The following is a 13,633-nucleotide window of genomic DNA, read 5'->3' on the forward strand; positions in this document are numbered from 1 at the left end:
TTGTACAGTGATCACTAATAGTCTCAGCAAATAGCTACTTTGGACTCTATGTGCACTTTTACAATGCTTCCCAAAGCAGAAATGCTGCTATGCCTTCTCCCCCACCCAAGTTCTTGATGCCCTAGGACCTCTGAATGCAAACACGGTCTACCTTACAGTACGTCAGCCAACTGGCCTAATAAGTTGGTGATAAGATCTTGCCAAATGCAGCAGCTTTTCTGTCTGTATTATCATTTGTAGAGACACAGATAGCCAGAACTTTGGAATTTCACCATTTTTCTTCTTCCAAATTGAGTACCATTATTCCCTGGTCATTCTGTCTCTTCCCTAGTTACAAAAATTTACATTGTGCTGTGGCTACAAGAAGAGATACAGTGGACAGGCTCCATGTGTCACACATGAATTCAGCTGCTCTGGTCACAGACCCTTAGAGCTACTCACTGTTGGCCTTTGGAGGAATCACTGAGTGGAATTAAAGTTTAGGGGTTTTCAGAAAACTAGCTTACCAACCACACTTGGACAGCTTGACTCAGCCTTTCAGACAGCAGCCTGTGATGTGTCATGTCATGCTAGAGAAACCGTGAGGTCGTGGAAAAAGTGCTGCAGCGTGTCCAGACTGGGTTCCAGTTTGAATTGGCTACACCCTAGATGAGTGAATGTGACAAAATGTACCTAAGTCCCTGGCATTCTGGTTTATCTATTGGAATTATGGTATCAACTGTTCAATTGACTGGGTCTGTGTATTGGAGTGACGTTGTTGCAAACTGTCAACACGTGGAAAGAAATCCAGATACTAGGGATTCGTTTCTTACCTCTTCTTAGCAATGTGCTTATTCTCATCTCGATCTTACCCTTCATGTAGCCTGGAGGGAGACAGCGGTGTCACCTCACAGCCACTTTTCACCTTTCACAAAGCAGCCCAGGAAAATAACACTGTCTAAGCTGTCATCACCTCTTACCTGGACCACAGCAGAGCCTCCCACCTGGGCTCCCCCGGCCCACACTTGTTCCCAACACTGTGGAGCTATCACAGTGATCTTTTAAAATCTTTTAAAATGAGGTCATGTTACTCACCTGCTTAAAATACCCCCAAAGCTTCCCAGCACACACCCGTCGGAAACCTGAAGTCCTGCTGAGTTCACAAGGCTCTGCAGACCCTTGCCACCACCTGCCTTTCTAACCTCACCTCCTGCCACTCCCTCCACCTTCAAGTTCCAGGCTTGCTCACCTTCTTTCCATTTCTCACAGGTGCCAGGTTCTTTTCTAACCCACAATATTGCCTTTGGACCATCTGTTCCCCCTTCTAGGCATGCCCTTCCCTCTGTTCTTCACATGGAAGACTCCTCTTCACCCTCCCAGTTTCATGTCACCTCTCCAGAAAAACTGTCCTCACCTGCCCTCTATACTCTTTTCCTAGCATCTATCACTGTCTTGCCATTGCCCTAGTTACTTTCCTGACAAACCAATTGTGGTCTCAAAGTATCTTGGACCTGCCCTTTGCTCTGTTTCCTACCATCCCAATAGGGTCTCCAAAAGAAATCTCATCTGCTACAGTCAGTGCTGGATCCTGAATTTCTTGAGGGGCACCTGCTACATTATAGGTTCTCTATAAACATTTGGGAATGCAAGGGCCTTTAGGAATCCAACTAAGACTACCTCTTCTTTATCACAAACCACCTCGTCCTCTACATTCCAATACCATCAACAGAGTCTATCACTTTGCCTTTCAACATTTGTTTTTTGTTTTTTTTTTTTTCTCAAGAAACAAATGCTTCTTCATTCTCTAATTTTGCATACTCATCTTTGGAGATGAGTTTCACCAGCACCTTCTCTGGGAAACCTCTGTGAATCTCCTTAAATTGTGTTTAATTGACCTTCTTAAGTGCTCCTTCTATGTGACTGAGCTACCCACAGCATAGCTTCTTTATTTGCTTACCAAGTACTTTGAGAATATTTAAGAATATTTCCTTCCATTCTGCCAAAGATCAAAAATAAACATTATTTTTTATTTTTATTTTTATTTTTTTTAATATTTTATTTTTATTTTTTTTAAGAGAGAGACATACATATGTGTGTGTGGAGTGGGGAGGGGCAGAGAGAGAGGGAAAGGATTTTAAGCAGACTCTTGAGCCTGCTACAAGGCTCAATCCAATGACCCTGAGATCATGACCTGAGCAGAAATCAAGAGTTGAACATTTAACCAGCTGAGTCACCCAGGCGCCCCACCAAATATAAACTTTTTATCCACATATTCATAATACCAACCTCCATGCTTAACACATAGTAGGTGCTAAAAGAAATGTGTGGAGAATGAAGAGCTGAATGAAGGAATGACCAATTCGTCATATTAAACAGCTTGAAAAAAATCAAATAACTAAACATATGGAGGCAGCAGAAGAAAAGAATTAAAATATCTCTTCAGGCATTTCTCTGGGCATCCACCTTCCTGATTTGTATTATATGAGGGTCTGTGTTATTCTAGGGACAAGAGACAGTGGAGAATATAATGTTCACAGTGTTCTATGGATGTTATATCCTTTCCTTCATTTTTTTCCTTAGGAAAGCCCAATGAGTTAGAGTTATAGATAAGTTATGTATGAATTTAGATGACATACACAAGCCAGAGTCCATTGTCCAGTATCAAACAGCCACAATAATGATAAAAGTGGAATTACACCTAAGATTTCAGATATGAACCATAGATGGGCATGGCTATTGGGCCCCCTTCCCCAGCCTGGATGGGAGATCACAGTGTATTTAATACACATACTCTGAGTTGAGTCTTAACCCTTTTACCTGTTGGTAAAAACATCTGAAGAGTCTAATATTAGTACTAGTATCTCTGCCAAAGTTATAGAAGATGCAATACAATTTTCAAATGATAAAAATAGGAATGCCTAATGAAAACCAGAAGAGTTTATTTAAGGCTAAACTAAAATTACTCAAATCACAGTTGATGCTTGAGGGGGCTTCACAGATTAGACCTCAGTGAGACTTTTTTTTTTTTTTTTTAATTTGGCCAGGCACCAGAACATCTGGGATTTAAGATGTTTTCCTCAGAACACTATCAAACATGAAACCTAAAATAACTGCTTGTCAATCACACATAGACAAGTAGTAGCATATGCCAATTGCTTAAGATGTGTGTGTGTGTGTGTGTGTGTGTGTGTGTGTGTGTGTGTGTGTGTCTTTTGGCAGAGAACATGTTAAGGCCTTTTTTTTGCCCATATATGATTAATCTTTCACTAGAATCCTCTTTCAAATATCACCTAGTCTGGGGGAAGGGTGCCATCTACATCAAGGATGATCTAGTAATCTTTCACTGAAGCAATAATATAAGTGTCCCCGTCGGTAATGCTCAGTCTTATTTCCTATCTTCCTGCTTCACACCCCATCTCTCCTTTCCAAGATGCCCTAGCGGTGTAGGGAGGAGCTTACGGCATCCTCACAGAAACTATGTGTTGGGGAAAGCTCTCTCATGCACACAGCACATCCTCTGGATGCTTGGAGATCCATGACAGCAATGGCAGCATCAATGTCTTCTGTGGATTAGTGTCCACTGTGGCGCACTGACCACCTTTAGAGCACCTTTACAAGTCCATGATCCTAAAGACCCCGTTCTTGGGGTCCCATTAGTCTAATTCTTTGCTCTCAGAAACATCAGGTCTGAGAGTACCGAGGTCTCCTGCAGACCACTGGGAATGCTGCAACCTGCTCACTGCCCAACTACCTCACATTGATGCTGCCACCATGGACTTGCAGCATTACACTGTACCAGCCAACAGGTCTGTAAGCAGATCTTCTAGAAGCTTATGGCCCACCAGTCCCTTTGTTGTCTGACTTCACCAGGGTTATTGATGGCAGAGGGGAGAAACACAAACACTTTAGAACCTGTTCACTTCTTTCCCCAACTCTTTTCCCTTCTCTTTCTAGGAGAAGAAAAGGAAACTCAAATTTTAAAATGCAGGCATTAGCATTTTTTCTAGGGTTGAGAAAGTCCATGACTTTTCTATTTTTTAAGTGAAAAACTTTATCTCATTAAATTGCAAATTTTTACTGTATTACAATTTGAAGAACACTGATTTACTCTAGCAACATAATTTTATGTTATTTTATTTTTTAAAGATTATTTATTTATTTATTCATGAGAGACACAGAGAGAGAGAGGCAGAGACATAGGCAGAAGGAGAAGCAGGCTCCATGCAGGGAGCCCTATGTGGGACTGGATCCCGAGTCTCCAGGTTCAGGCCCTGGGCCAAAGGCAGCGCTAAACCGCTGAGCCACCTGGGCTGCCCAGAGCAACATAATCTTAAAGATGAGAACAAAAGACTGTTTGACTTTCCTAAAATCTCAATACTGCTCCTTTACAAATTGTTACTCTTAGCAATTCTAAAAGGGGTCACTAAATTTTCATCCCCTAAATTCAGAATACACGGTCATATGGTGAGAATTAAGTGAGCAGGCAAACAATAGATAAAATTTCTAATGTAGTTTGGGTCTCTGAAAGTCTTTACAACTTCAGGTAACTGAGTTATGCAGAGCTTGAGACCAGTCCCAGTAGCAAAAATGCATCCCATTATTTACTCAGCAGCCCACCGATCCAGACATTTACCCATTCATTCATTCAACAAAATTTGTTGATAACCTATCTACTATAGTTTGGGCACAGTGCCGATAAATGTTCTAGGTTGTTAAGGTATAATTTTGTAAAACAAGATCCCTTCTAGCAAACAGAACTAGGAGACAGGATTTGCAATGCATTGGAAGTGCCATCATGGGGATATTTAGCGGGTGCTGTGGGATCATGGAGATATTAGCTGGAACACAAATAAAGGGGGCCATATAGAAGATGGCATTTGAAATGAATCTGAAAGTAAAGTTTTACTAAGCACAGGAAGCCATACCAGCAATAGCTTGAGCTTAGACATCCAGACATAGAAAGACGTATCACCTTGTATTGAAAAGTTCCTTATTCCTTACTTGGAGTTTCCGTAATAGCTACTATCAGTGGGCTGCTTTATGTGGCAACTTACTATTTAAAGCAAATAAATGGCATATAGTGTGAGGGAAAGAAGTAGGAATAAAAAGTGGATTACATGACAGAAGTCCTGAGGTCAAGTGTTTATCATGCAATTAACTAGTTTTAAGACTGTGTCAGTTAGCCACCTTTGCACATTTTTCCCCAAACAAGGCTTTTGTTTTTGTTTTTGTTTTTTAAGATTTATTTATTTACTTTAAAGAGAGAGAGTGGGCAGCCCGGGTGGCTCAGCTGTTTAGCGCCGCCTTCAGCCCAGGGCGTGATCCTGGAGACCCGGGATCCAGTCCCACATAGGGATCCCTGCATGGAGCCTGCTTCTCCCTCTGCCTGTGTCTCTGCCTCTCTCTATCTCTGTGTCTCTCATGAATAAATAAATAAATCATCTTAAAAAAATAAAAAAAATAGAGTGTGTGCACAAATGTGGAGGAGGGGCAGGGAGAGAGGGAAAGAGAGAGTCTCCAGCAGTCTCCCTTCCAAGCTCAGGGCCCCCACATGGAGCTCGATCCATGACCCTGAGCTGAAATCAAGAGTCAGATGCCCAACCCATGAGCCACCCAGGCACCCCAATAAATAAGTTTTAAATCATAAGCAGTAGTAATAATAACAAGAATTACTAAAGCATGTTTTAAGTGTGTGGGATGTGTTTTTAAGCTACTTAATTCTGGGACACCTGGATGGCTCAGTGGTTGAGCATCTGCCTTTGGCTCAGGGAGTGATCCTGGAGTCCCAGGATTGAGTTCCACATCAGGCTCCCTGCATGGAGCCTGCTTCTCTCTCTGCCTATGTCTCTGCCTCTCTCTCTGTGTCTCTCATGAATAAATAAATAAAATATTTAAAAAAAATAAATCACTTAATCCTTAAAATAACACAATCATGCAGATACTCTCATTTTTCCCATTTTTGGAATAATCAAGGTCTCATTTTTTTAGATCTATGAAATATAGAGGAGTGGGAACTGCTAGAAAGGAATGTTGTTACATTGACTGCCCCCACTTCTGAGAAATTTGATTCACTAACTCTGTGGTAATCCACCTTGCCTACTCAATAGAATCACCTGGAAAGCTTTTCTAATTACTGAAGCATGACCACCACCCAGATAAATTCAATTGGGATATCGAGCTGGGTGGTCCTAGTTAACAGATGTCCCCAGAGTATTTTAATGTGCAGTCCTAATGAAGAATCCCTGATGTCAATCTGTTCATTTAGCTACCCATATGGTTCCTTTTTTTTTTTTTAAAGATTTTATGTTTTTTATTCATGAGAGACACAGAGACAGGCAGAGACATAGGCAAAAGGAGCAGCAGACACCCTATGGGGAGCCTGATATGTGGGACTTGATCCCAGGATGCTGGGATCATGACCTAAGCCAAAGGCAGATGCTCACCCTGAGCCACCCTAGCGCCCCTTCCCAGATGGTTCCCAGCCACGTTGAAAATCTTTGCTCCTGACCCAAAGGTAAGAAGGGAAAAAGAAGAATGCATAGTAGAGGTAGAGGTGATAATGGCTGATGAGACTAAGAGAAAACATTGTGCAGAGAATATAACCAAGCCCTGGGTTTGGCAGTGAAAGCAATTTAACTTGTTTTCGATAATTTAAGTGAGCAATATGAGCCCACACTGCAAGCTCAGGAGAGATTTCTTTTCCCATTGATCACAAGTGAAATTTAAAGTTAAACAAGAGGGGCATCTTGGTGGTTCAGTTGGTTAAGTGTCCAACTCTTGGTTTCAGGGTTGTGAGATTGATTTCCCCTCTTCCTCTCATGGGCTTGATGCTTGGCTCGGGAGTCTACTTGAGGTTCTTTCCCTCTCCCTCCCCCCTTGCTCCTCCTGCTAACCGTGCTCTCTCTAAAATAAATAAAATCTTTTAATAAAGTTAAACAAGATCCTTGATCAAAACCAGAAGCTCCATCATATTTAGCTGCAGGCATGGTGCTTGGAGCAGTGTGGGGAGGAATAAACAGAATCCTTCCTAATAAAGCAACATGAGGTCAGTTCTGGATTGGACCTTCATTCACATTTCTTTATTAAAAATCATGGAGATTAAATAATGTAAACAGAGGGAGAGATACCTACTGTTGACCCTTAATTGTAAAGTTGCTAAACATGCAGGTTAGGGGAGTAGAAATAATGTAAATGTGACAAAAAAAAATTAAGATGTAAAAAAATGTCATCCTTGTCACTCCATCCAACAGGAAACATCAAAAAGGTCCTGTATCTAAGGAATGAATGGCCTTAGAAGTAAGGAAAAATTGGTATTTTCCTTGGAAATACAAAATCTAAGATTAGCATCTTAGTTTACTTCCCCATACTTACCTTCATTTCTTCTTTCCTTGCCTTGAGCTACTCTGACCTTGAGAATGGAAGGATCAGATGCACATCTGGGTTTTAATAGAACATACAGTTTATCTCTCTACATAGATCCTCTTGTTTATTGATAAGTTCGTAGTAACCCTGTGAGATAGGCATTATTGGACCTTTTGACAGGTGAGAAACATGCTCAAAGTACTGAAGGTGACACTTCTCAAGATCATACGGAAAATAGAAAGATGAGATTTGGGCATAAACAGGTTCCAAAGCCTGAATTGGTTGCACACCAGCAATCCAAATGCTTTGGACCTCAGCTGAAAGCAGAGCTAGAATTTCAGCCCTTGTACCTTACTGCCATGTCCCAGTGCACTCGCCACATCTATAACCACACACAACACTTCTGTGAGCCTGAATTTCCTCAGGGAGGGAATGAGGAAAACAATAAGTAGCTCCCAAGATTGCAGAGGTAATTGCGTGGGGTCAAGTGAGTGAAGTCACTGTTTTCTAACATTTTATTTTGAGATTGTCAAACATACAGCAAAGCTAAAAGAACTTTGCAGTAAACACCTAGATAGCGGTAGAGTGAAAGTCTATGATTAGCATGTTGCTACATTTGCTTATATTGCATTTCTGTCTCTCTATACCACTCTATTCACCAGTCCATCTTATTTTTGGATGCATTTATAACTAATTTGCGGACATCAGTATACTTTCTTATGTATCTGAAGTTGGTTTTCAGGAGTTCAAAATCGTTATAAAAGCATGGATCATCATTATTACAATTATCCTTCTTATTATAATAATTTCTTCCCATTACTTCTATCACATGCCTATTTCCAGTTTTTATAGTATTTGTCTATTATTCTTTGTTATTGAACAGCACTTCCTAACAGTTAAAAAAAAAAAAAATAGAGTTCACTCTGCTTACTCTTGGCCTGCTCAGGGACCATCTCTCTCTGTAGGACATACCAACTTCTTATTCTCAGTTCCCCTAGTCCAGTCTGCATCCTTCATCCAGTTACTTTTTCAATATCTGACCATTGCCTCAAATATGGTGAGAATAGTCGGTGCTCCATGTGGAGAATTTCTTAAAATATTCCTATAAAGTGTGGAGTAGAAAAGGAAGAGAAGCAAGCATTTGCCATGCGCTGTGTCAGGTTTTTTTATATTTAATTCCATAATATATAAGTACAAAATCCATTTAAATATATCTTATTTACATATGATGTGTAATATTTGTAATTATTACTTAGATATTGTAGAATATATAATTATATAATTTTATCCACTCATTATTCTTATATAGGCTATCTGTATTATAAAATGTAAATATTGTACATAATAATTGCACACTATAGAATACATGTGATATATTATGTGGATAATAAGTATAAATTATCTCTTTAACATTAATTTATATATAAATAAATATTTGAATGGTCCTTAAAATCCAGAGTTTACCTTGATTTCAGTAAAAGGTTGAAAAATAAAAAAGGTTAAATAAAGGAAAGTAGGAGCAATAAGAGGAACTGCCATATCTTGAATACGGCAGAAACAGAACAAACTAATGTCTCTGGATTTATTGAAAAACGTAAACTAAAAAAAAAAAAAAGAAAAACGTAAACTACTTACATCAGGAAGGTTGCAGAAGCTACTGGACTTTGAGGACATAATTGGCATGATGTGAGAGTTTCACTGCAGTTATAAGAGAAAGTAATCACTGTCTGCCATCATCATCCACATGCTACATGATATTATCATCTAACTGAGGATGAGAAAGCAGACGTCATTCTCTCCAAACACAGATATTTTAGCTTCTATGGAGTTGCTAAAGAATAAAGTGAACAGTCACGAATTCTAGAGAAGTGCTCTGATTCACACATTGACATCTGGCCCAGTTCCATGCAGTTTTCACAAAATGTACAGCAAACTCCCCAAAAGCTTTCTTAGTGTTGGCAGTGGCACCAGGAGCCAAGCACGAAGCAAAATATTAACATTTCACACAAAGAGCGGGTCACACCATGTGAGTTTCAGGAACAAAGTGCCTCTATTTCCCCAGAGTTTATGCCGATGACAGAGCCTCTTGCACAGCTCATTACCAATGCTCTGATGGCTTCTCCCAGAAGGATGTATTGACTTTTGTTGGCATTGAAAAGATGCTCAAAAGATCAAAATAATAAAATCAAGTGACAACAGTCTCAGCAGGAATGGAATGCTTCTGCTCAATACTGCCTGAACTGGTTGCATCAAGAAGAGGTATTTCCCATGGAGAACTCTGTTCAAGGCTTGCCTTTTGCCGGGAGTGTCACAGCATCTGAGACAGAGGAGGTGTCGGTGCAACATATGCCATATCTCTGGGATGGCTACATTTCTCCAAAGGAAGGCTGGTGGTGCAGGAAAACCCAAAGACTCCCTCTTGAGGATACCTGCACCATCGCTGTGAGCATCAAATCCCTCTAGTTCTTCAAGTCATAAAGCACCTCTTCCCAGTGCAGATGACAAATAAAAGGCCCCTGGCATCCTTTGAGATCCCTGACTACCACCCGCAAAACCCCATCCCCAAGAAAATCTGGTTTCTTTCTCTACAGTGATTGTTTTTTTAAGATTTTATTTATTTATTCATGAGAGACACACACACACAGAGAGAGAGAGAGAGAGAGAGAGAGTGAGAGAGGCAGAGACACAGGCAGAGGGAGAAGCAGGCTCCACGCAAGGAGCCCGATGCGGAACTCAATCCCAGAACCCTGGGGTGATGACCTGAGCCAAAGGCAGACACCCAACAGCTGAGCCACCCAGGTGTCCCAACAGTGATTAAAAATTAAATGCCAGAACAGGGACTTGTTAGCAATACAGAACTTCAGGCATATTTTTAGTACTTAATGTGTGCATACTGGTTTATGTACATCATCTCTAGTCTTCTAGAGTCATACAAGTAAAATACTATTATGCCCCTTTACAGACTAGGATACTGAGGTATTACAAGGCAAATAATCTTGTTTGAGGTCACATCTCATTGCCATGACCTCATGGCACTACTGAATGGTGGACGTGGCTGGAAACTCAGATCTGTCAAATTGTAAAGTTTAATCTGCTACCAATATTTCATACCAATATTCCATCCCAATATTCTATCAATATTCCATTGCATAGGATGTTTATTAATTGCTAGATACTTTTTATGTTCTAGCAATGTGGGTTACATAGGAAATATATTTTAGAACAGTTCTCAAAGTTTAACATGCATACAGACCACCTGGAGATCTTGTTAAGTACAAACTTTGATTCAGCAAGTCTAGGGTGGAGCCTGGACTCTCTGTTTCTAGCAAGTGCCCTAATGGATGCTGCTGATCAGAGGATCACACTTGAATTATCAATGTTTAAAGTATACAACCTTTAAAAAAATTCTTTTTGAAGTTGCTTTTTAGAGAGAGAGGGTGAGAGTGAGCTGGGGTGGCGGTGGTGGTGGCATGCACAGAGTGAGAAAGAGAATCTAAAGCAAGCTCTATGCTCAGCATGGGGCTCCATCTCATGACCCTGATATTATAATCTGAGCCTTTATAAATCAACAGTTAGATGCTTAAGGGACTGAGCCACCCAGGTGCCCCTAGAACATGCAATCTAAAGGAATAAGACCTTATGCCCTTTCAACATAACACTTGTGAGTATTTTCATAAGGTAGCTCTAACTAGGTACGGGTTATTCTCAGGATCAGTGTTCCTGGGGTCATGATCAATGGTAGTTCTACATATATCTTCACACTGCGCACCTTTAATTTCCCTTTTTCAAATCAACAGAGATTCATTGGCTGTATACAAAAACACTCACAGCTAACACTTGCTGGGTGCTTTACCACTTAAAAAATGCCTTTGCATGTGCGATCTTATTCAATTCTCACAGAAAGCAAAGAAAACAAAGTAGACATTGTTACTGGTATAATGTTAAGTTGATAATATTAAGATTTATAGAGATGAGGTGACATGTAGCTGGCTTGTGTCACAGATTTTATTAGAATATTCGGTTTTTCCTGAATCTCAATGTCCTACCAAGATATAATTTGCAAGACCTTGATGGCAGGTGTATTAGTTTGCTTAGGGCTGCAGCCACAGGCAGAATGGCTTAAACAATAGAAATTTATTTTATTTATGTGTCTCAGTTCTGGAGGTTAGAAATCTGAAACCAAGGTGCTGGCAGGATTGATTCTTTCTGAGGACTGTGAGGGAAAAACTGTATGATTCCTCTCTCTTAGCTTCTGCTGATTTGCTGGCAATCTGTGGTGTTGCTTGGGTTATGGAGTCATTACTTTGACCTCTGGCTTCATTTGCAAAAGATATCCTTCTTATGTAGGTGTCTTTGTCCACATTTCCCCTTTTTATAAGGACACCAATTGTTTTGTACTAGGGGCTCATCCTACTCCAGGATGACTTCATCGTAATTTAGCTAAATACATCTTGAATGACCCTATTTCCAAATAAAGGTAGATTCTCAGGAAATGAAGGTTGGGACTTCAAAGTAGGAATGTGGAGGTGGAGGGACACATTCAACCCATAATCATAAGTATTGCCTGGTTCCTATTTGAGAGTTGCTTATGAACTACTTAAGCAGACAACTATGCACATATCTAAATCATCACACATAAAAGACAGGAAATGACAGTTTGCCAGTGGGTCTTGATGCCTCCTGAGGTAAAGAAGAAAGTATTCTCCCGGCTAGACCAAGACAGCTTTTATACGTTGGCCACCAACGTTATTCTTGGAGTAAAAGACAAAGACAAGACATAGTAATATGGAGAAGTAAAGAACATTACAGGCGTCAGAATACTGTTTGCCAAAGAGAAAAGGAAATCAATCCCCAACGATGTCCTGAAAACAGAAAGTAGAGACATTTCTTCTAAGCTACAAATGTACAAAATAAGATTAGAATTAAGTAACATTGATTTTATATTTGTTTCTGGAAATTGAAATAAAATAACCCCAAGGCCTGGTCTTAGTCTGTAAAATGGGGATGCTAACTCTAATATCACTGGGGTTGGCTTTATTCATTCTTTGTTTTTTTAACATTAAAACAATGTTTGTTGAAGCAGTATGCTAATATCTCAACAGATGTCTGTTGGTATGCTGATAAAAATTAACAAGAAGCTACTGTCTAAAGCAGAAGAGAACAATTATCATTATTGCACGCTAGAATTGAGGTGACTTTTCCACTGAAAATATAGCTAATCTTCTGTTGGATTACAACAAACCCAGTCCCTGTTTACAGGCTTGAGGATTTAAGAGAGCAGGTCACCATTTTAATTGACAGAAGATTCTGAGACTCTGTCAAGAGGATTTATTTAAACTCTTCTGGACCGTCTCAGAACTCACAGTCCTGTGTGTGAAAACAATTCGTTCTCAGTTCAGAGAATGACATCTTTGGGGAGTTGTCTTTGAAAGGATGTAGTCACCAACATCCACAAAGAAAGAAATGTTCACACCCTGAACAGAGATTATCTCACAAGATAAATCGCCATGCCCTGATTCAGACAGAAATGCATTTTGACAAGGTCAGAGACACTCTTCTCATTCCTCAGGCCTCAGTTCCCTGGGACACACGAGGTTCCTTGTCTGAGCCAAAGAGCTAAGAGACCAGTGGAGAGAGAGCTCATTAATTCTGTCAATACCCATCCCTTTCCCCTCAGCTTTTATAGACTGTCTTAAGTAAAAGATGAGCTTCTCTTCAGCTCCTTATTCCATTCACACAGTGATTTAAGAATGGACCTTTCTATTTTCAGCTAATATCTTCTTCTTTATCTAAGATTTACAAGCCCCATAAATCTGCTCATTCCTCACTCCTCCCAGTGTGTAATCAATTGCTCCCAAGCCCAGAGCCACTCTATAATCAAATTGGTTTGTAGATCTATCAACACTTCAGATGCATTATGTTTGCCTAAAGTTTCACAGTATAAGTTCTTCTCGAATGAAAGCTTCCTGTGACTTCTCTCCCTTCTTTCCTTTACATTCACTTCATCCTAATTTAGAATGGCCATCTTTTAAACTCTTTCACCACTGCCTGTGCCAGGCCAGGGGCAAATGTTACCAAAGGATCACAGCATTCTCTCCTGCTAAATGTGGATGGGTAGCCGTGGGGTTTGTTTTTTCATTTACACAATTCTCCAGCTTTGTCCCACCCACCCATCTCCCCAAAAAAGCAAGATTTTGAGTTGACAGAAAGATACAAGTGAAGGGATGGTGGGGATGACCCTATGAAGGTTCCTCAAGAAGTTAAAAATAGAGCTACCCTATGACCCAGCAAT

At 40.2% G+C, this 13,633-nt stretch overlaps 1 long non-coding RNA gene across 1 annotated transcript in view; it reads right to left on the minus strand.

The window, feature by feature from the left end:
- LOC125754887 (uncharacterized) overlaps positions 1–9,776 on the minus strand; it is a 34,436-nt gene extending 24,660 nt beyond the window's left edge. Inside the window, exon 1 of the long non-coding RNA XR_007409931.1 lies at positions 8,977–9,776. This is a non-coding gene — a long non-coding RNA (uncharacterized LOC125754887). The remainder of the gene's footprint in view (positions 1–8,976) is intronic.
- Between the last annotated feature and the right edge of the window lie 3,857 nt (positions 9,777–13,633).

The sequence above is a fragment of the Canis lupus genome, chromosome 3 (genome assembly GCF_003254725.2).
Source record: "Canis lupus dingo isolate Sandy chromosome 3, ASM325472v2, whole genome shotgun sequence".
In the NCBI taxonomy this organism is placed as follows: Eukaryota; Metazoa; Chordata; class Mammalia; order Carnivora; family Canidae; genus Canis; species Canis lupus.